Raw genomic sequence first — 23,032 nt, 5'->3', positions numbered from 1 at the left:
TTCAGGGCTGTACTGTGTAGGAAAATGTCTTATTGTAGAAAATAAAGTATTTGGTATAATGGGACATCTTGCTGGCAACTCACTCTTAAAAACTCCTGCACTAAAAAATTAAAAATGGAAAAACTTACAGAAGGAGTTTAAATTATAGTTATTTGCACTATAATAATGTACTATATACCCACAATATAATTAGTGTCATGTAGTGTTTAGGAGTAGTTATGAAAAAAATACTACAAAACATGGATTCTCTAACGATTCTCTGCTTGTTTCTGGTTTTAACTTTCATGTTATGAGATGTCAAAGAGTAGAAAAATCACTTTTATACTGCAAGGTTAAGAGCAAACAGAACCACGATGGAACAATTACCATACCTGAATAAAAACTCAGATGATATCAGACAATTATCTGTCGTATTAGTTCCTTTTTTTAATATGGAATGTGTTAAAACAAGATGATCCTTTAGGTCACTAATAACAGAATTCAAAATGGCACGGGAATAGTATCATTCAAATGATTCAGCTGATAAAAATACCTGGCTTTTCTTTAATCTCCATTAAAAACAAGAAAGAAAGAAACCAACTTATGTCATAGAAAATAGGGTGGGTAGATGAAGCTTTAAAAATGGGAAGGAGAAGGATGTTTGGCGGGCTTGGTCAGTGAAACATGTGACTCTTGGCCTCAGGGTTGTGAGTCTAAGCCCCATGTAGGGTGGAGATTACTTAAAAAACAAAATCTTCAAAAAAATGGGAGGGAGCAAGTCAGTTTCTGGTGATTAACTTCAAAAAATTTCTAGAGTCTTTTTTTAATTAAAAAAATATTTAAAATTTTTTTTTATTTAAGTGATCTCTACACCCTATGTGGGCTCGAATTCACAAGTCCGAGATCAAAAGCTAAATGCTCTTCTGACTGGGCCAGTCAGGCACCCCCAAAATTTGTGGATTCTAAAATGTTAATTTTACTGATCCTCTAGTTAGCCACAGGACTATAAATGCTATAATTTCTTATTGTAAAAGCATTTACTCAAGTTTCAAAGCAGGTTTCTAAAATATGGATAATACTAAATGTTAGGTACAATGCACAGCATTCCCCCAAATTTCTAATTCAACTACTTTATAAAATGTATTTGGAAAATATCTGCCTATTTTGTACCTTATGCCATATTAAGAATAAGAGATATGGTCCTTGCCCTCAAAATCAAATTAGTAAGGACAAACAAGTATAATTCAGTGATATACATATAATAATAAAGATATACACAGGCACCATGGGAACATGGAAGATTAAGATTATGGAGCTGGTCATCTCTCCTCAGCACCAACACTCTCCTCGAGAGAGCCAGATTACCAGTGAAGGGCAATCCTATAATATCCATGACCCTAACATACTTGCCTCAGGTGAACCAGGGAAGACACCTAAGCGAAGCCGATCAGATTACCTCCTCAGAAAATTTGTAAAAAGAAAAAAAATCAGCCAAACAGAGGTGGGCAGCAGAGATTCTAAATCATACTCCAGACTGGTAGACATTTACTATCATATTCATACTGTTAAGAAATTAATGAAACCCAGAAGAGGGTAGGCACAGAAAAACGGAGATGCGAAACCATGCAGCCAAGAAGGAAAGTAGTTTCCATAATGCCTGACTATGCTTTCTGTGACTGAATCATGCAAGTCTTCTGTATTCTGAGTATGAACTCTTTTTAAAAAAAAACCTGAATTCATTTGGTTAAGTTTCTAACCACTAACTAAGAAAAGCACATGGCCAAATGTGGAGAGAGGGTCTGGGAAGGCTACTACTAAAGAAGTAGTGCCTGAGTACAGTCTCAACGGTAGAGGCATCAGGTTGCGAGGGATGATGTTCTCAGCTGAGAAGACAGCGAACGTGTAGAATCACAATGAAGCAGAGTACACTTATGGATCTTTAGGAATTTCTGATGGCTGAAGGGAAGAGAGATAAGGCCAGAAAGAGAAGCAAACCCCGGCAAGGAGTTTGGATTCCACCCTCACCACCCCCATCCCACTGCCACTCTGAGGTTATAAATATAGGCTTGTGCCAAAATGTTGAGCTAAGCAAGTTTTTCACATTTTTAAATGGGTGGGGGTGGCAGGAGAATAAGCAAAAGAGACCATATGTGACCCCTATCAAGTCTAAAATATCCACTATCTGGCCCTTTAAAGAATAAGTGTGCTTAATTCTGCTGTAAAAAAATGTAAAGATTTTATGATGATGAACTAGATAATCAAAGGGGAATTTCTGCAAGATCTAACAGAAGTATGGAGGATGGATTAAAGGGCAACACTATGCATAAGAAAGTCAGTACAAACTACTGCTAAATTCAGAAAAGAGAATGATGACTTGCACACCAACAGTACCCATCAAAATGAGAGGAAAGGACCAGTTTAAAAAGAAATGTTTAGGATAAGGCCTCAAATCCATAATACTGCCTCCAGACCATTGCATATGGACTGACCCCTGCCTTCTAGCCCAATCTTGTGCTACTCCTTAATCCCTTGGCTCTAGTTTCATGCAGGCTTTTAATCTGCTCTATCTCAGCCTAGAATGCGCTCATTTCCCACCTAACCATCTTAGTAGCTGCTCACCCTCCATCCACTCTCTCTACCCTGAAATTCAGATCACTCATTTACTTACTCATTTAGTCAATAAATATTTATTGAGTACATGCAAGAAGATAGGAATTGTGCTACACTTAAGGGTACAATTATACAGACACAGTCCCTGCCTCATGGAATTTACATTTTTTCAGAAAGATTTATTTATTTTTGAGGGGGTAGGAACACACACATGTGGGGGGAAGGGCACAGGGAAAGAGGGAAGGATAAAGAAAAAGTCACAGGGGATGGGGGAGGAGGAAGAAGCAGACTCCCCACTGAGTGCAGAGCCTGACACAGGGCTTGATCTTGTAACCCTGAGAGCATGACCTGAGCTGCAAACAAAAGTTGAACACTTAACTGACTGAGCCACCCAGGTGCCCCTGGAATTACATTTTATGGAAAATAATTCTAACCAAATGAGGATTTGAACATTTAAGTTGGTCAAGTAGCTCAAAAATTATTTAACATACACACACACACACACACACACACACACACATATATCAGTGTACAAGAAAAAATTTGCCTTACTCTCCTTAAAAAATTTCCTGCTTAAAAATTACTTTTTCAAAAAAAATTTACTTTTTCAAATACATTATACATATATATTTATTTTCTAAATTTTGTCCAAATTAGAGCAGCTGTACATTTACACATGGTTTCTCTTTTGATCTGAACCTTCAGATTCAGATGTAACAGCACAGGCCAATCAATCTGCTTGTATATCTTGATATATCTGACAAAGTCTATCACTAGACTACCATGTTTTGGAAGATTTTGTATGCCAGATCACATTTAATTTACCAAAATTTTCCTTCCATTTTTAGAAGCTATATCCCCAAACTATAAATGGCTTAGAACGAGAAACCACTGTATTTTATAACTTTAACATCACCACACTGTGACTAACACATAGATTTTCAATAAAGGTGTATTTGAGGACTGTATAACTTCCTATTAATGTTTCTGACCAGTGTGAATAATCATGGAACTAAAGTTAGTTGATTTAACTCAATACAAAAGCAAATAAATGTTGACATTTCAGTTAGCATGCACAGCCTTCAAATGGGCAATACTTTTTATCCAAAATATTTTTGGACTACAGAAAATACTTCGGGGCTTTGGGCTGGCTCAGTAGGTAGAGCACGTGACTCTAGATCTTGGGGTCCTGAGTTCAAGCCCCATATTGGGCACTTAAAAAAAAGAAAGAAAGAATATACTTCAAAGAGTCATCCTTTTTTTTTTTTTTTAAGATTTTATTTATTTGACAGACAGAGATCACAAGTAGGCAGAGAGGCAGGCAGAGAGAGAGAGAGGAGGAAGCAGGCTCCCTGCCAAGCAGAGAGCCCAATGCGGGGCTCGATCCCAGGACTCCGGGATCATGACCTGAACGGAAGACAGAGGCTTTAACCCACTGAGCCACCCAGGCGCCCCTCAAGGAGTAATTCTTGTTACTGTCATGTATAAACTCCTAGAAGAATTGAGACTTTCATATGGGGACCTCTTTGTGCTACAGAGAATTCCCTAGTCAGGTAAGTTTAGGAGGCTCTGAGTTAAAATTAAACAATTTGGGACACCTGGGTAGCTCAGTCAGTTAACTGTCTGCCTTCAGCTCAGATCACAATCCCAAGCTCCTAGGATCAAGTCCCTCATCAGGCTCCTCGCTTAGTAGGGAGCCTGCTTTTCCCTCTGTCTGCCTTTCTCCCTACTGTGCTCTCTGAAAAATACATAAAATCTTTCAAAAAAAAAATTAAACAATTTGATGTTAAGTCTTCAGTGTGCTTTTCTTTGTGGATATGCACTGTAGCTCCAAAAGAACATTTCCAAATTTACTAAACCTCCACATTTTTTTTTCCCCTACTAAACACTATCAATATGGTAGGACACTAGCACCCTGAGGATACAATCTGGAAGCACCTGCTGAATTCAGTAATATTTGAGAGACAATTGGAAAATTAAAAAAACACTTTTGCATTAGAAGCTTAAAATCTCTTACCTTTCTAACTGGTGGGCCATGAGCTTTATTCACTGCTGCCAGGAATCGCTTAACTCTAATCAAGTAAGCAGTTCTTCTCAAGTTTCCATCTGAGTATCCCTAGGGCAAAGGAGAGCCAGAAAAGAGACTGAACACCTTACTCTGTGAGATCTGAGGAAATAGGCTCATGCATCTGAACTCTGTCACAAAAATGTTTAAGTATTTACTTTAAAAATGTATGTCAAGTTTGTCTTTAATGCCATTATTTTCTGATATAAAAATTAAGGTTCCCTCTGAAAGTCAGAATGCTCCAGGAAGATGTTTATCCTGTGGTCACCTGTAACTCCTAGCAAAATGCTACCTAGAGGTGTAACAGCTTCAAAGATGAAGTACAGCAATGGAATCTTGGTAAAAGGAGAAAAATGAAGCTTTTTAATGGGGGATGGGGGGTAGTCATACATAACAGGTGAAATGGCACTGCTGAATCTGATCATCAAAATTCTGAGTGGAGATGATTATATATATATGTGTGTGTGTGTATATATATATATATTTTTTTTTCTTTTCTTCCACATTTTATTTAGAGATAAAATTTTTTGTGTGCGTCAGGGCTGTACCATACCACCCAGGGGACCCAGTTCATATGCTTCTCATTTGGAAACAGCTCAATTTTTTAATACCTATATCAGCTGGACTGGGTTCAGCTATGAGTGACAGAAAACTCAAAATTTGTTAACAATGGCTTAAATGATTCAGAAGTTAATTTCTCTCACATAAAAGCACAGGTAATCCCAAATCATGATCATTAGGTTCCTTCTATTTTGTTGTTTTGCCATCCTCAGTATGTGGTGTCCCCTTCATGGTTTAAAATAATTGCTTAAGGTCTAACCATAACATCTGCTGATCAGATAGCAGGAAAGAAAATGAGATGAGCAATAGCCTGCTATTTCCAACAACTCACAGGAAACTTCTATTTACATTCCATACACCAGAACTTAACAGCTATACCGGGCTAAGAAATAAATTCTTAATTTCATCATATGCTTAGTTAAAAACTGGAGCACCTATAATAAAGAAAAAGAAGAAAATGAATACTGGTCAACATTTCTGTCATCATACACCTCACCTTAAAATGTAAGATGGTTGGATACCTTGTAGAAATGTCTTAGCAGTCCACTGAAGGGAGCTTTCAAAAGCAGAAAGTCCTGCCAGTGGCCAAGGAGCAAGACCAGTGTTCATAAAGGACTTCTCTAAATATAAAAGGCCAATCTGTAGGTGACAGAGAAAAGAGAGAGAAATCTGAAGACCAGAATAACAATGCAAGAGCAAAGAAACAACCTAAGTAAGCTGCAGTCTGGGAGGATAAACTCACATATACAGTCCACAAAATTCAGAAACGATTAACACAGGACCATTATGTAAGTAATGGAGTGCCCAAGCAGGTCTGGGTAAAAACCTGGCAGAAAATCAAGTTACCAATTTCATCAGGAAAAGGCAGTCATCCTGGAACAAGATTAAAAGGGAAACTAGACTCTCCTTATTTAAGGACTGCACTCTCATTATTAGGCTGTGTATGAACTTGGGAGATGTCCCTATTGCAGACTGCTGAAAAGAAGGAATGCACTTTACCTTGAATAAGGCTGCTGAAACAGTCTTCAGGTTTAAAACTCTGATGAGAATACTAGAAGCTGGAAAGACTCTCATTTCAAAGCTGGTGTCAAAATTCTGTTTTACACAGACTCTTCCTTAAAGGGAAAGGGACCTGAACAGGATATTTAGCTATACAAATGTAAAATAAGGACTATAAATGGAGCAGCAGTTCAAAGGACAAATGTCTCTGTGTAAAGGTTCATATTTTCTAGGCAGAGATAAATTTCTGCAAATTGTTTTTCAGGGAAATGTATATTTTTAAGTAGGGCTTCAGATTTTCCTACAGAGTACTGTGTTCTTATTTTAGCAGTTGCTCACAAAAGACCAGGAACTAACACCCTAGAAAACAGGGAGATGGACTTCTGGTCTTCACTTCAAGAGAAAGGCAAGAAGATTAAGCTAGCAAGCTATACCTGGCCTGGCCTATACAGCTTATGTTTTATGCATGCAATGTTAAGATTAATGACTTTGAAACACATTAAACAGTATTTTTTGGTAACTTGAAACACATGTAAAGGCCTTCTCTTTTACCACCGCTACCCTACCCTAGCTACTGTATATGTATTTCTTATACAGGTGTATCTTATTTTATTGAGCTTCACTTTACTATGCCTCACAGACAGTTCATTTTTTATAAACTGAAGGTTTTTGGCAATCTTCACTGCATGGAACAATTCTATTGGTGCCATTTTTTTCCAGCAGCATTTGCTCACTTCATGCCTTTGTGTCTCCTTTTGGTAATTCTTGCACATTTCAAGCTTCTTCACTCTTATTATACTTGTTATGGTGACTTGTGATCAGTGATCTTTGATGTTACTATTACAACTGTTTTAGGGTGCCAGGGACTACACCCACATAAGACAGCAAACTTAACTGATACGTATCTGTAAATTCTAACTGTTCCACCTACCAGCTCCTCCATCTCTCTCCCTCTCTTTCTGCTTCCCTATGTTGTCTTGAGACACAACAATATTGAAACTAGACCAACTAATGACCCTACAATGGCCTCTAAATATTCAAGGGGAAGGAAGAGGGGCACATCTCTCACATTAAACCAAAAGCTGGAAATGATTACGTTTAGTGAGGAAGGCATGTTGAAAGCCGAGACAGGCCAAAATCTAGGCCTCTTGGACCAAACAGGTAGCCAAGCTGTGAATGCAAAGGTAAACTTCTTGATGGAAATCAAAAGTGTTATTTTAGTGAACATGCAAAAGATAAATGAAACAGCCTTACAACTAAAACTTTTAGTGGTCTGAATAGATCAAACCAGCTACAACATTCCCTTGAACTAAAACCTAATCCAGACTAAGGCCCTAACTCTCCTTAATTTTAAAAAGGCTGTGAGAAGTGAGGAAGCTGCAGAAGAAAAGTTGGAAGCTGGCAGAGCTGGTGCATGAGGTTTAAGTAAAGAAGCCACCTTCATAACATAAAAGTGTAAGATGAGGGGGCACCTGGCTAGCTCCATCAGTACAGCATGCAACTCTTGATCTTGGAGTCTTGAGTTCAAGCCCCACACTGAGTATAGAGATTACTTAAAAAAACTTTTTTTTAAAAGTAGAAGGTGGGGGTGCCCGGGTGACTCAGTGGGTTAAAGCCTCTGCCTTCAGCTTGGGTCGTGATCCCAGGGTCCTGGGATCAATCCCCACATCGGGTTCTCTGCTCAGCTGGGAGCCTGCTTCCCACCCCCCCCCCCCCGCTCTCTGCCTTGCCTCTCTGCCTACTTGTGATCTCTGCCAAATAAATAAATAAAATCTTAAAAAAAAATAAAATAAATAAAAAGTAGAAGGTGGGATGCCTGGGTGGCTCAGCTGGTTAAAGTGTCTGCCTTGGCTCAGGTCCTGATCCCAGGGTCCTGGGACAGAGTCCCGCATCAGGCTCCTTGCTCAGCAGAGATCCTGTTTCTCCCTCTGCCTGCTGCTCCACCTGCTTGTTCTCTCTCTCTCTCTCTGACAAATAAATTAATAAATAAATAAAATCTTTAAAAAGTAGAAGGTGAATGAGCAAGTGCTAATACAGAAACAGCAGGGGCGCCTGGATGGCTCAGTTAAGCGGCTGCCTTCGGCTCCGGTCATGATCCCAGGGTCCTGGAATCGAACCCTACATCAGGCTCCCTGTTCAGCAGGGAGTCTGCTTCTCCCTCTCCCTGCCGCTCTGCCTACTTGTGCTCTTTATCTCTCTGTTGAATAAATAATAAAAAAAAAAATTTTTTTTAAATACAGAAACTGCAACAAGTTATGTAGAATATCTAGCTAAGATCATTAGTGAAGGTAACTACACTAAACAAAAGATTTTTAATGTTAATGTAGATGAAACAGCCTTAGATTGGAAGAAAATGCCATCCAGGGCTTTTATAGCTAGAAAAAAGTTCATGCCTGGTTTCAAAGCTTCAAAGAACAGGCTCTCTTGTTGGGGGCTAACACAACTGGTAACTTTAAGTTGCAGCCAATGCTCCTTGATCATTCTGAAAATCTTAGGGCCCTCAACAATTACATTCAATCTACTCTGCCTGTGCTCTATAAATGGAACAAATTCTGGATGACAGCACATGTTTTCAACATAGTTTACTGAGTATTTTAAGCCCACTGTTGAGAACTGCTGCTCAGAAAAAACGATTCCTTTCAAAATGTTACTGTTCGTTGACAATGCACCTGACACCCCAAAACGCTTAAGAGGTGTGTAACAAGACTAATGTTTTCTTGCCTGCTAAACACATCTATTCTGCTGCACATGGATCAAAGAGTAATTCTTTCAAGTCTTACTTAAGAAATACATTAAAAAAAATACATTTTTTATAAAACTGTAGCTACTAGAGATAGTGATTCTTCTGATGGATCTAGACAAAGAAAATTGAAAACCTTCTAGAAAAGACTGACCATTCTAGATTCCATTAAGACCATTTGTGATTCATGGGAAAAGGTCAAAATATCAACATTAATAGAGGCTGACTCCAACTCTCATGATGATTTTGAGGGGTTCAAGACTTCAGGGAAGGAATTAACTACACATGTGGTGGAAACAGCAAGAAAACTAGAAGTGAGCCTAAAGATGTGACTGAACTGTTTCAATCTCATGATAAAACGAACAAATGAGGAGCTGCTCTTTAAGCATGAGCAAAGAAAGTGATTTTCTTGAGATCGAATCTACTCCTGGTAAAGATGTTATGAAGATTATTGAAATGATCACAAAGAATTTGGAATATTACATAAAATTAGTTGAAAAAACAGTGACTGGATTTGAGAGGACTGACTCCAACTTTGAAAGTTCCTTCGTGGGCAAACTTCATTGATGTTTTACTTAAAGAAATGGCCATAGCCACCCCACCTTCAGCAACCACCACCTCATCAGTGAACAGCCACCATGGGCAAAACCCTACACCAGCTAAAAGATTACAACCTGCTGAAAGCTCAGATGGTTGGCTTTTCTTTTAGCAAAAAGTATTTTTAAATTAAGGCATGTAAATTTTTTTTAAAGAAATAATACTAGCGCACACTTAATAGACTACAGCATAGTGAAAACATAAATTTTATATGCACTAGGAAACCAAAAAATCCATCTGACTTGCTTTATTGTGGTCGTCTGGAACTTAACCCACCATATCTCTAAGGTATACCTATATTTGGATATAATTAACCTGTGGTTAAGGGGAATGGGCTCTGCTGAAGGAGGCAAACACTGCTAATGGTAAATATTCTGGGAAGCAGGTATTGTGTCAAAAAACAAGGCTCAGAAAGTAAATATTCATTTGAGAAAGGAACTAAGTCTCTCTTGACATGGACTCAGAAGACTCATGGGCTTCTGGCCTTGTGGGAGGATAGGGCCTAGGCAGGAAGAGGATAGTCTTTTCAAGGTAGTATTCAAACAGGTTTATGTATTACTGAAGGTACACTAATGTATTCCAAGGGACACCTGAGAAGGATAAATTGTAAGAAAATTTCCTATCTGTATTTCCCTATGTTTTCTTTCCTAAAAATGATCTACTTTCCCTAAATCCTCATCCTTCCACAGCTCAAAAGAAACTCCCACTTCCCATCCAAATCTCATTACCATGCATTGCCCCAGGTTGTAAAACCTCCACAGAACCAAACAAGGGGATTATTTAAAAAGTGTCTTAAAGCCTACCTTAATTCAGGCACCATTAAACCTCACGTTTGTGTCTTTGCCTGTCTTGTATTTCTGTTAAAGCACTGTTCTTAAGAATGGCATTTTGTCCTGTGTTTAGAAATGTTCTGAGTTCATATATACTGTCTAGTGTGATGACAGGAAAATAAAAACTTTTCATTTAATGACTGCTTCTTCCATTCTCAAAATATTGTTCAATATCTGTCTGAAGAGAGCTCCATGAAAAGAAATCAATAAGAAACTTAATCATCTAAGTTCAATTTATATTTATTGCAGAGAGGTATGAAAAGGTATCAATACTTTAAAACTTAAAAATCCACTGGATTCAAATAAAATTATGTTGGAGAAGTGGAAGTTAAATAGACGGTCAATAAGAGGAATAATGAAAATTTCCAACTTTTAAGATTAATTCTAGTGTTTTTTAAAATGACATCATCAAATCGCTACTGACATTAGGTACTTACAAAAAATAGTGTTAGTATCTAGAAAAGCCAGAAATTGTACTTTCTTTCAACTTTTTAAACTTAAGATGAAAACTTTTAAGATTCAACTTAGAAATGTGCAAGGGTACAAAGTTTATCAAATTTCTTTTCAGGAGCACTTGAGTGTAATAGGTAGAATGGTCCCACAAAGTAGTCCACACCCAAATCCCTGGAAACTATGAATAGTTATATTACATTACAAAATGGACTCTGAAGATGTAAAAAGATAACAACTCCTAAAACAGGAAGATTATTCTGGGTTATCCAGGTGGCCCAATCCAGGAGCCCTTAAGAACAGAAAACTTTCTCTGTCTGAATTCTGAGAGATTCAGTAGTAGCATAAGTCACAAAAACTAGAAGTATAAAGGAGACTTGTTTTGCCATTACTGGAGGGGACAGGACTGAAAGCCTTTCAGCTTTTTTTTTTTTTTTTTAAAGATTTTATTTATTTGACAGAAAGATGGAGAGCACCAGTAGGCAGAGCAGCAAGCAGAGGGAGAAGCAGGCTCCCCACTGAGCAGGGAGCCCGATGTGGGACTTGGTCCCAGGAGCCTGGGATCAATACCTGAGCCACCGAAGCCCAATACTGATGCTTAACCCACTGAGCCACCCAGGCATCCCAGCTTTTCAGCTTCTAAGAGCAAATACCAACACTGGTTATCAGTCCACAAGGAGTCTGCATTTAGCCAAGAATCTGAATGAACCTGGAAGTGGATTTTCTCCCCAGACACTCTAGCATGGAATACAGCTCAGCCAACTAATTAATTTTGGATTTTTAAGACCCTAAGCAGAAGACCCAGCTGAGCCCACCTGGACTTCTGACCTACAAAAACTGTGAGATAAATCTGTGTTGTTTTAAGATGCAAAATATGTGGTAATTTGTGATGCAGGAAGAGGACATTAACAGAGTGAGTAAAAATGTTAATGAGTAAGGCACCCAGGAGGGTAGGCTTGTGTCACAAGGCTTCAGGGGCAGCAATACCTTATATACACACATAACTCTGCGCTTTAATTTTCTTCCTATATCTTGGTCAAGAGCCACAAAATGCAAAAAGCGATCCTAGAGCAATCCTGGGGTCCTGGGAACATCACTATGGTCATAATAACAAAACTTGGAACCTAAGAGTTTGAAAACCTGTAACTATGAGCTAGTAGGACTTTACTCCCTTTCAAGGTTAAGGTACCTTTGACTTTCTATATTAGAAAAATTCTGAATGGTATGAGTTCACTATGATCCTCAACGGTAAGAAATAATACACTACTTCTAGTGTTGTTGAAAAGAATAAAGGATGGGGAGGCTGGGTGGTGCAGTTGTCAAGCGTCTGCCTTCAGCTCAGGTCATGATCCCAGCGTCCTGGGACTGAACCCCACATCAGGGTACCTGCTCAGCGGGCAGCCTGCTTCTCCCTCTCCCACTCCCCCTGCTTGTGTTCCCTCTCTCGCTGTGTCTGTCTCTATCAAATAAATAAATATCTTAAAAAAAAAAAAAGATAACAATACATGTAAAATACATGGTATAGCGCATGGTGCTTACATGGTATCTATTAAGCTTATTACAAATTCTGTATTTTACTTTGACATTAAATGTACATTTTCCTTATGCTTAATCAATCCTAATCTTACTACCTTCTTTAAAGCCCCAAATGAGAACTACATGTTTAGTTTAACTTTTGAACAAAAGGCTTTAAGTCTTTAACCCATGAATTTGATGTTATCCCATAAGGTTATTAGATATATAATGTTTAGTTCTATGTAAGGAAATCAAACACCTCAGAAGTGTGAAAAACAGAAGCCCAGCTTTAATGAGAAAAGCAGCTTTTAATTTTGCCCCACTCGCAGCAGACATGACAGATGTTCTTCACACATATCCCTAATTCCCGAGAGTATATAAGCGTTTTGACGAAATTCCTCAAAGTTGATGGCACACATAAGGAACACCTCAGACTTTTCCCAATATTGTATTCATGAAATTATAAATATGCCAATATTGAGACCAACCCAATATATCAAAATATCCGTTAATAAAAAAATCAGTTTTTAAGTTAAACTTCATTTTTAAAGTGAGTCTTAATTATTCCCAGACCTCTAATCCCTAGGTGATATAAGGTAAGCAAGTTCTAGTCTTATAGCCTAAAATCACAACAAAACACTAGAAATACACAAATACAAGGGTACATGGGTGGCTCAGTTGGTTAGGTGTTCGATTCTTGGTTTCGGCTCAGGTCATGATTTCATGGGTAGTGGGATCCAGCACTGTGTCAGGCTCCGCACTCAGCAGGGAGTCTGCTTGAGGATTCTCTCTTCCCCACTCCCTTTGCCCTCCCCTACTAAACATACACTTTCTCCCTCTCTAAAATAAAATAAATAAATCTAGGGATGCCTGAGTGGCTCAGTAGGTTAAGTGTCTGCATTCAGCTCAGGTCACAATCCCAGGAGGGTCCTGGGATGGAGTCCTGCATCAGACTCCTTGCTCAGCAGTGAATCTGCTTCTCCCTCTGCCTGCCCCTCCCCCTGCTTGTACACATGCTCCCTTCTCTCTCTCTGACAAATAAATAAAATCTTAAAAAAAGGAAATAATCTTAAAAAAAAACCCACACAAATAAAAAGACCTTACAGATTAATGGTTATGAATATGAACAGTGCTAATCCAAGTTTTTACTAATAATATCCTTTTAGATTTGATAATCGCATCTGTTATACAAAATACTGCCCACAGCATTATTTTTCTAAAAGTAGATGTAAAAAAAAGTACTTATCTATTATTTTTATTATAATTATATTCTTGTATCTTTTATTATTATTGTATGCTTACTAAAAACTTGTGAAGGTAAAAAGAAAATAGAAATTCACAGCTCACCAAGAATTACAGTAAGTCCTAGTTATCATTACTATTAAGAGGATATTAAGTGCTTGCTTCAGCAGCACATATACTAAAAAAGAGTGTATTGATACTTTCTCATTATGAAGAGAGCACAAATAAGATAGGGTATAGATTATGTATAATTCCTACTGCAACACCAGTAAGCTCTCTCGCTCTTCCTCTCAAAGAATATCAAAAGTAAGTGAGATATTACTAAAGGAACAACCCTCAATCCAACAGCGTGTCAATGATGATTAAAACCTTCCTTACAAATGTTAAAAGACACAAGTTACTCTCAACACTGTGATTGAGAACTGATGGTACAGTTACATTAGTTGAATAATCAATAAAGAATTCAAAAGCCATTAGAAGAAGACATACAGATGGCCAACAGACATGTGAAAAGATGCTCATCATCACTTATCAGGCAAATGCTAATCAAAACTACGAGGGGGGCGCCTGGGTGGCTCAGTGGGTTAGGTCTCTGCCTTCGGCTCAGGTCATGATCTCAGGGTCCTGGGATTGAGCTCCGCATTGGGCTCTCTGCTCAGCGGGGAGCCTGCTTCTCCCTCTCTCTCTCTGCCTGCCTTTCTGCCTACTTGTGATCTCTCTCTGTCAAGTAAATAAATGAAATCTTTAAAAAAAAAAACAACAAAAAAAAACAACTACAACGAGGTACCCCCTCACACCCATTTTAGAAGGGCTAAAATCAACAACACAAGAAATAACAGGTGTTGGTGAGAATGTGGAGAAAAAGGAACACCTGTGCATTGCTCGTGGGAATACACACTGGTACAGCCACTGTGGAAACCAGTATGCAGGTTCCTCAAAAAGCCAACAGAAGTACCTTACGATCCAGCAATTGCACTACTGGGTATTTACCTAAAGAATACAAGAACATTAATTCAAAGAGATGCATGTACCCTTATGTTTATAGTGGCATTATTTACAACAGAAGCATCCCAAGTGTCCATTGATAAATAAATGGATAAAGATGATGTGATATATATACACACACACACACACACACACACAGAGGACTATTACTCAGCCATAAAAAACAATGAAATCCTGCCATTTGCAATGACATGGATGGAACTACAGAGTATTATGCTAAGTGAAATAAGTCAGTCAGAGAAAGATGAATATCATATGATTTACCTGTGTGTGGAATTTAAGAAACAAAACAAGGGGGAAAAAATGAGAGAGGACAAACCAAGAAACAGACTCTTAATTATAGAAAAATGACAGTTACCAGAGAACAGGCGACGAGTGGAGGGGATGGACTAAACAGGTGATGAGGATTAAGGAGTGCACTTGTAGTGAGGAGTGCAGGGTTATATATGGAAGTTCTGAATAGTGTATTGCACACCTGAAACTAATACTAGGTTAACTAACTAGAATTAAAATAAAAACTTAGAACTAAAAAAAAGAACAAACATTAGAAATGTATTTTATTTAATCACCTCTTCCACTCTGAAAAGGGAGGAATGAAAGGTTTCACTATGAATTAAATATTATCTTTAAAATTAAGGAAACTGAAGCACAGAGAAGATGATCCAGATAGTAAGATGATACAGATAATAAGTGGCAGACCCATGACAATCTGGCTCCTAATAAGTACCCTAAAACATTGATTATATGCATACTATGCACCAGAAGACAACACTAAGGAAACAACTCAATCGGGCTATAACATACACATTCTTTATTTCAAGGATTACCTATTTGGAAATAAATGCCATTATGAATTTCAATAACTCATAAACCTATAGATTAAAAAGCTCTTATATCAAAGTAAACTAGCATAAAACACCCAACATGTAAACCATGTAAAACTACATCAAATTTAAGGATTACTGTTACTATACTGTCAAGTTCTTTATGTCAAGTAATCTATATGAGAAATAGAGAAATGAAGAAAATATAAAATATACATTATCTGTCTCAGCACACAGATCACTGGTAAGCAAGTAACTTGAGACTGATACGGTTTACTAAACAAAACTGCTAAATAATGCAACTTATTCCCACTAATAATTCCTAATTATGCAATCTCACTTTATTAATCGGCACAACTCTGAAGTTGGTAAAATTATGATAAAGTTGGTGTACTCAGATTCTCCTGACAGTATAGACTTGCTCTATCAACTCTTTGAAGAGGCAAAAATCTGGCAATATAGAAACATTTATATCCTTTGACCTGGGGCGCCTGAGTGGCTCAGTCAGTTAAGGTCATTATCCTCCAGTCCTAGGATCAAGTCCCGCATTGGGCTGCTTCCTCGGGTAAGAGCCTGCTTCTCCTGCTTGCTGCTCCCCCTGCTTGTACTCTCTCATTCTCATTCTATCTCAAATAAATAAATGAAATCTTAAAAAATTTGTTTTTAAATATATATCCTTTGACCTAGTAATTTCACTTGAGATTAGTATCCTACAGAAACAATTCAAAATAAGTAAAAAGACGCATAGGGATGCTCAATTCAGTGCTAAAAGAGAAACTGAAAACAATCATTCTTCTGTTGGGCATTTAAAATAGAAGAAATTTTAATGGCCAACTGGTAAACTATCATGCATTATATATCACGAAGGTTAGGCAATATGGGAAAATGCTAAAGCTCTAAAAATAAAACATAATGGTAACTAATAAAATTCTGTCAAAGCTATTATATACAGAAATTAGAAGGCAACAAAAATAATGAAAAGTTATTTATCAGTAGGGCAAACTTGTGGTTGATTTCTAGTAACACTATTTTAAGTATTCAAATAAATAGAAACACACTAGCCCCCACACAAGAATTAGAAAAAACAAAGCTATAAAATTGGAAGAACTATGAAGTTGGAACGACAAAAGTTTAGGTTCAGGTAAGCAAACCAAAGAACATCTAGGGAATTTGTAAATTAAGGTAGTAGTATAGATAAAGATATACACTACTAGCCAAAGAACCAAAATACACTTGGTGTTTTGCCAACTGGCTTTTTGCCAATTGTAATCATTCCCACCCTGTTTTCCCTACTTATCTTGTTGAGAATCTCTGCAGTAATAAGCTACTACTACTGTAGGGGGTGTTTCTATTCCTTGGGTATTAAGACAGAAAAAAAAATGAGAATCACTATCTTTGTTAAGATAGACAATGCAGACCTGGATGAATAACCTTGCCCCAAAAGCACTCTATTTACATCCCTTCTTGTTACAAAAAAAGTTTGTAACACTCTACTACCACTGCCAAAATGCCAAGAAGGGAAAAAAATAAAAGCATCACTTAAACATACTTAAAAATGTAAATGAATATACATTTCAAGATTGTTAAAATGAAAATAGTATATATAATATATGGGAATCTATAATTATATAATACATGACACGTTTATAGTAATATACATAAAATAATTCCAATTATTGTTAGCCAGAGAGTTCCACAAGCTTCCTTAAATTTTTATGAAATTATATTTTACTCTATCTTTTTAATCTTGAGCTCAAGAAACAGAGGAAAAACATAAAATATTTTGTGGGTTTTTCCCTGGACATAAATAGTGAATACTAACATGCCTCTTCATTAAGAATTTCATTAAGAAAACATGCAGTATTTTGGGTAAGACCCTTAGTCTCAAGGAACTGATGGGAGTTAAAGGATAAACACAGAAACACCAAGATAAATTACTGACTATAACAATGCAGATTTATTATTTTCCTACAGTACATTTTAATTACTGTGAGTAATATAACAAGTACTAATGTATTTATTTTTTATAAGGATCAGTTTACTATTGAATTCTTGTTATTCAATGGTTTTTTTTTTTTTTTAAAGATTTTATTTATTTATTTAACAGAGATCACAAGTAGGCAGAGAGGCAGGCAGAGAGAGAGAGAGGAGGAAGCAGGCTCCCTGCTGAGCAGAAAGTCGGATGTGGGGCTCCATCCCAGGACCCTGGGATCATGACCCAAGCCGAAGGCAGAGGCTTTAACCCACTGAGCCACCCAGGCACCCCTATTCAATGGGTTTTTGAAAAGAGATTGTATTATCTGCCCAAGATGACACAGATACAATCTACACATTTGATCTAACATGATCTAACAATTTACCAGCAGAGAATATCTAAATCACTAAAACTCAACTTTTTCAAAACACAAACATTTAGGTAGGAAAAATGCAGATAATTTCTTGAGACTTAATGCTAGTTATTGTAGACATCTGATGTATAGCACATCTTTAAAAATGATATTGAAAGCTTTCAAATCCTGAATACCAAGAAAAAGCATTCCTCCAAATTATTTGTTACAGAGCTAACATAGTAACCTTAATATTTACAGTTAATTTAGTTTAAATATATGAAACAAATACTCCAAGTAAAGTAAATACAGGAATTTCTGGATTACACATTTAATAGATTATGGTAAAGTACCCAAAGATGAAATAACATCCTAATAAGGTTATTTTTTTTAAATTTCCAGGAAATGCAATCCGATCTACAGAAGGCATGTGAACCTTAAACACAGAGTTCCTGAAAGCTCATTCCCGACAAATACAAACACCTATATTCTAAATTGCCATATATTTCAAATAATTAAAAATTTAACAGCAGTAATCCTCTCAAAACAAGATAAAACAGGTTTTAGGAAAGCAGCATATGAACACCATAAATTTTTAAGATTCTTATAAATTACAAAGACTAGGATTTTTGTTATTCAATTACTGATGACCAAAGATTCAAGAACATCCTTAACTCTTCTTTATCTGCAGAAGGGCATCTCTGTTTTCTAAAACACACTTTATAAAGATGTTCCTGCAGTTCTGAAAAGTGGCAACAGTGGATTCCTCAAGTCAGTGTAACAAATTTAATTACAAGATGTAACTGCTACTGTATTTGTCTTCCAGGTCACTTAACTCTGCAGGGCTGACTTTTAAACAAGCTTATCACCTTTACAGTTTTGTTACAATAGACCAAGGTTACATGGCTATTTAAAAATTACGCATTGTAAGGCAGTGGTTTCTTCACAAAGGACCAAAAGTGCACTCAGGAATAGTTTTTGTTTTGATTTCCAAGTATGCACATTATTGTTAGTCTCCATCATTTAAAATTCTTAAGAAATTATAACTTTCACATAATATAGGTATTAGTCAGTAAGGTGAAGGTCCACGAGGTGTAATCCTTTTTATTCCATTATATTCACAGGAGTTTTGCTGTTGGCTTCAGCCAGTTTTAAACTCCCCATTGAGCAAAGGCAATTTTACACTACTTAAGGACACAAAAATAGTCCCCAGCTCCTCCGCCTTCTCCCTCTTCTAGCGAGCTAACACAGAAAATACACACAACACACACATACACACAATCTCTCGGCCCTGGTCCCTAGGGCATCAATAAAAAGCATAGGTTATTTCCCTACAGACGCTCTGCAGTCCATTCAGGGAGGTAAAAAATGGGGGAAAATACCAGAATCAATCTGCACCCACACCTCAGCCCCGCCCCACCGGGAAAAAAGTGGGGGGTGGCGGGAGTGTGAGGGGGCAGAAAGGACAGAAAAGGCCAAGACTTTTAGCTCACAGGTTCTCCACACCATTTGTTCCATCATGTTCCATCACAGGCAGAGACCCTGACCCTATTTTCTGCTGCGCCTCCCGATCCTCCTCCCGTCCACCATCACCTACACACAGTCCCCAACCACTGAGTCTTGGGTGGGGAGACCAGAGCCGGCCCTCTTCCCTGCTAATCCAAGGACTGAAGGGGGTCTCCCAGCACCCTCCGCGGATCCGAGGTGGGGCCCAGAGACCCCTGAACTAACCAGAGAAGGGGAAGATAAATCGGGGGGAGGGGTCTAAGAGGAGCCGTTATTCCTTTTTCCTCTTCGTTAGGAAAGCGCGCGATCGGGGAGGGGCCGGAACAACGAATGCCAGTTACCTAACGGTCCCGCCCGGCCCGTCGGGCTCCCGAAGCCGACGCCGCGCGAGCCGCTGAGGTGGCAGTACAGCCTCAGTCGCCCCGAGGGCTAGGCACTGAGGCAGGAGCGCCCGAGGTGATGGGAAGCTGGGGGTGGGGACTACGGTGAGCGACGTCGCCATGTTAGTGCCTTCTTTCTCCATATCCCTACAGTCTCCAGTCCTACGGCTTCCTCCCCAACACTACTCACCTTTCCAGGACACTAGTTCACGCTTCTCTCGGTCGCCAAGGAAGCCCGAGCTCAGCAGTGTTTACAAACTACCCCGGGAGGAAAGGGCTGAACCGCACTTTAAAGGCCACGGGCTCCCACAGGCTTCCGTCCTCTCTCGCGAGATCGGACTGACAACCCCCCCCCCCTTCTCCCCGCCCCACTCCCGGCATCCCCCCTTTCTTCTCGCGCCCCTCCCCTCCACACACACGCCCCTTCTTGCCTTCTTTCCGACGGAGCTCCTCCGGGTCAGGTGATTCCGTCAGCCTTAAGGGGAGGGGGCGGTACCTCAGAAGAGCGGGGAAGGAGGGGGCGGGAACCAAAGAACACTCAGTAGCTGACGATTGGACAAAGGGCCCGGAGGGCGGGAAACAATTCTGGAAGGGGGCGGGACCACAGGGCCAGGAGAGAGGCGTCGCCGTAACCCCTGCCGAAGCCTGTGATTGGCAGGGCCTGGAGACTGGCGTGGGTGTGGGACGCTGTAACAGGTGGATGTTGGGGTTGCGGGAAGGGTTTGAAGGGGTGTGAAGTAAAGTGAACTCTGGAAAAGCCTGCGAGTGGCGGGAGAGGGAGCGCAATGAGTCTTCCGAGCTTGTTGCTGTCACTTCCTGGACCAGGGTAGGAAGGAGGCAAAACGTTAGACCGGCGCGCGCCTAAACCCACTTTACTGGTACTCTGAACCCTGAGATCGGGGGTTTTCGTTAAGCTGAGGTTTGGAAGAGGTGGAATTTGCAGCAAAGTACCCGCAAGGCCTCTATGCGCTTAAAGCGGGAAAGCAAGATTAGTCAGCTTTGAAAGGAAAAGGAAAAGCCTTTACTTTGGATGGCATTTGTTCGAATTTAAGCTATAACTGAAACTGATTCTTTCGTCTCCTGAACGCCTTGTACAGTGTAGGATATTAGCATATAATTATGTTCTAAGTAACTTACCAAAAGAAATACAGTGCCCTCCACTATGTAACCGTAAGTTAAAACAGTGCGAGTTGTTTATAAAAGAAAATCTTCCATAATAAGGTGTTTTCTATTTTATCAATTTTCTTTTACTTAGTAGTTACAGATTTTAAATATATTAACTTTAATAGAGACCATTTCAAACTTTCAAAGTATCAGCAACTCCTTATTAACATTTACAAAGGACCAAAGGACACCAAATTAGAATATAGAATAGAGATGCCTCTCTTCCCATACTACTACTCTACTGCTCACTAGATTGCTACAATGACAAATGTCTGTCAAGCTTTGAAAGTCGCTGTTTAAAAAAGGATGGTGAAGGAAGACCATTTGATTAATTTAACACGAGGCACAAGAGAGACCATATATACTCTTCTGCAATAGACACAGATATACTCCTGAAAACACAGAAGAATAGTGCTGAAAATATTTTTTATTTTTTAAAAGATTTTATTTATTTATTTCACAGAGATCACAAGTAGGCAGAGAGGCAGGCAGAGAGAGAGAGGAGGAAGCAGGCTCCCCGCCAAGCAGAGAGCCTGATGTGAGACTCGAGCCCAGGACCCTGAGATCATGACCTGAGCCAAAGGCAGAGGCTTAACCCACTGAGCCACCCAGGTGCCCTGAAAAATATTTCTTTTTGAAGTTGCTCTATAATTCTCTGTATAACTTCAATATTTCAGTGTTAAGTGTGGGAGATATTGATTGTTCAATAAATATGCACAATGAAAAGCATGATCAGGTGCTCCTGCAAAAATTTGTTTTAACTATTTTTTTTAAAAGCCAGTTATTTACATGCATTGTTTTTTTCACCTATTATGTAACTATAAATTATGAATAAAGTTTGTGTATTAATATAAAATGCACTCTCAAACATCCAAATCAAAGTGAAACTGAAATTATTGGAAGATTGTGGGGTGTTGTATTTGAAAATTAATAAATGTGCAGTTCAATAATGGTATCTGGCATAAAAGTGAAATTCTGATGGCACTGAACCTTTTAGCAGGTTTATGGCCTGTGTACATATATGTGAGCAAACTCACACTTTTAAAACTAATTTCATTATTCAAGAGACCAGAAAGAAGCCAGATTATTAACATTGTTTACTTCTCAAGTTAAAATGAAAGTACTATCCCTATCTATTATCAGTGACACTGTAGCAGTGTTTGTGTCATGTAGCACTAATTATCAGTTAAACCTCAGCAGCTCAGATTATTGATACTGAATATGATGATGGACAAGATGTGCAACTGACAATCACAAGTTGTTAGGACAAGTATGTATTCACTAAAATGGTGCTTCTTCTCTCCAACTTTCAAAAAGAACTATAAATGTTATGGCATTGCAAAAGAAATTTGCTTCAATTAGATTTTCTCAAAACAATTATTTTCCACTCACTTATATAAAAAATTAGAAATTATTTTCTCCAGTTTTGATTCATTTTCAGTTGGCAGTAGGTTTGGTTTTAAATTTCTCCTCCTCATCCCTACTTCTCCAGTCTTTTGTCAAGTAGTTAAATATCTACATAACACACTAGAGGAACATGTTATTTTAAGGAAATTCTTTCAAGAGTCCTCATAGAAGAGAGAAGAATTATAGTAATATAAATAGTACTCTGTTGTGAGGTTGCAGTTTTAACTACTTTTCTTTTTTAAAAAGTAAACTTAAAGTGAGAAAAAATAAAGGAGATCACAGAGGAAAGACAGGTGGAAAGGATGCAAATCTGTTCCATACCATGTTGGCAACCTAGTAGTTAGAAAGTGTCTTACTTTATATATTTGTAATTCCACAACAGTTCCTTTACTGTAACTTTTCTACAAATGGAGAAAACATTCAGCTTAGACAAATGAATGTAGTTAATTATTTTCAGTTCTGATCTTATGAACTTGTAAGTCTCAGTATCCATATCTTCTTAAAACACTTTGCTCTTCAATTTTTTTCTCTTTGTCACACCTCAATATCCCCTAACAGCTCTAAAATTCTCTACAGTCTTCTTTTGCAAATGCAGGAAATTTGTTCTGGACCTCCTTTTTGCCTATCTTATCATCCCAAACATACATCTACCCCCACTTACTCCTAAGAAAATTAGTGAGGTCTGGTGAACCTCCTCTAAGAACCCGGCATAACTTCTGAATAAAATTGGTATCCCTTAGATACAAGAGGCTATTTGAAGAAAACTATTTCTATCACAGAAATGCCCATTATTACATACTGCAACAAGCAATGGAGGCTTCTAATTGCTCT

General features: G+C 38.3%; 1 protein-coding gene across 5 annotated transcripts in view; it reads right to left on the bottom strand.

The window, feature by feature from the left end:
• The window catches only part of ATF2 (activating transcription factor 2), an 89,810-nt gene extending 69,817 nt beyond the window's left edge, over positions 1-19,993 (bottom strand). For 2 of the 5 annotated variants that reach the window (XM_080799101.1, XM_080799105.1), the window contains exons 1-2: positions 19,821-19,944; positions 4,607-4,705 (exon numbers count right to left, since the gene is read on the bottom strand). The gene's annotated coding sequence lies outside the window, so the exon portion shown is untranslated. Of the gene's footprint in view, positions 1-4,606; positions 4,706-5,711; positions 5,855-19,820 lie in introns of all 5 variants that reach the window. The other 3 variants (XM_080799102.1, XM_080799104.1, XM_080799103.1) reach the window with 3 other exon arrangements.
• Positions 19,994-23,032: the final 3,039 nt, after the last annotated feature.

This window comes from Martes martes, assembly GCF_963455335.1.
Source record: "Martes martes genome assembly, chromosome: 3".
Classification (NCBI taxonomy): Eukaryota; Metazoa; Chordata; class Mammalia; order Carnivora; family Mustelidae; genus Martes; species Martes martes.
Note: the sequence above shows the minus strand (reverse complement) of the source record. Positions and strands in the feature narration are given on the sequence as shown.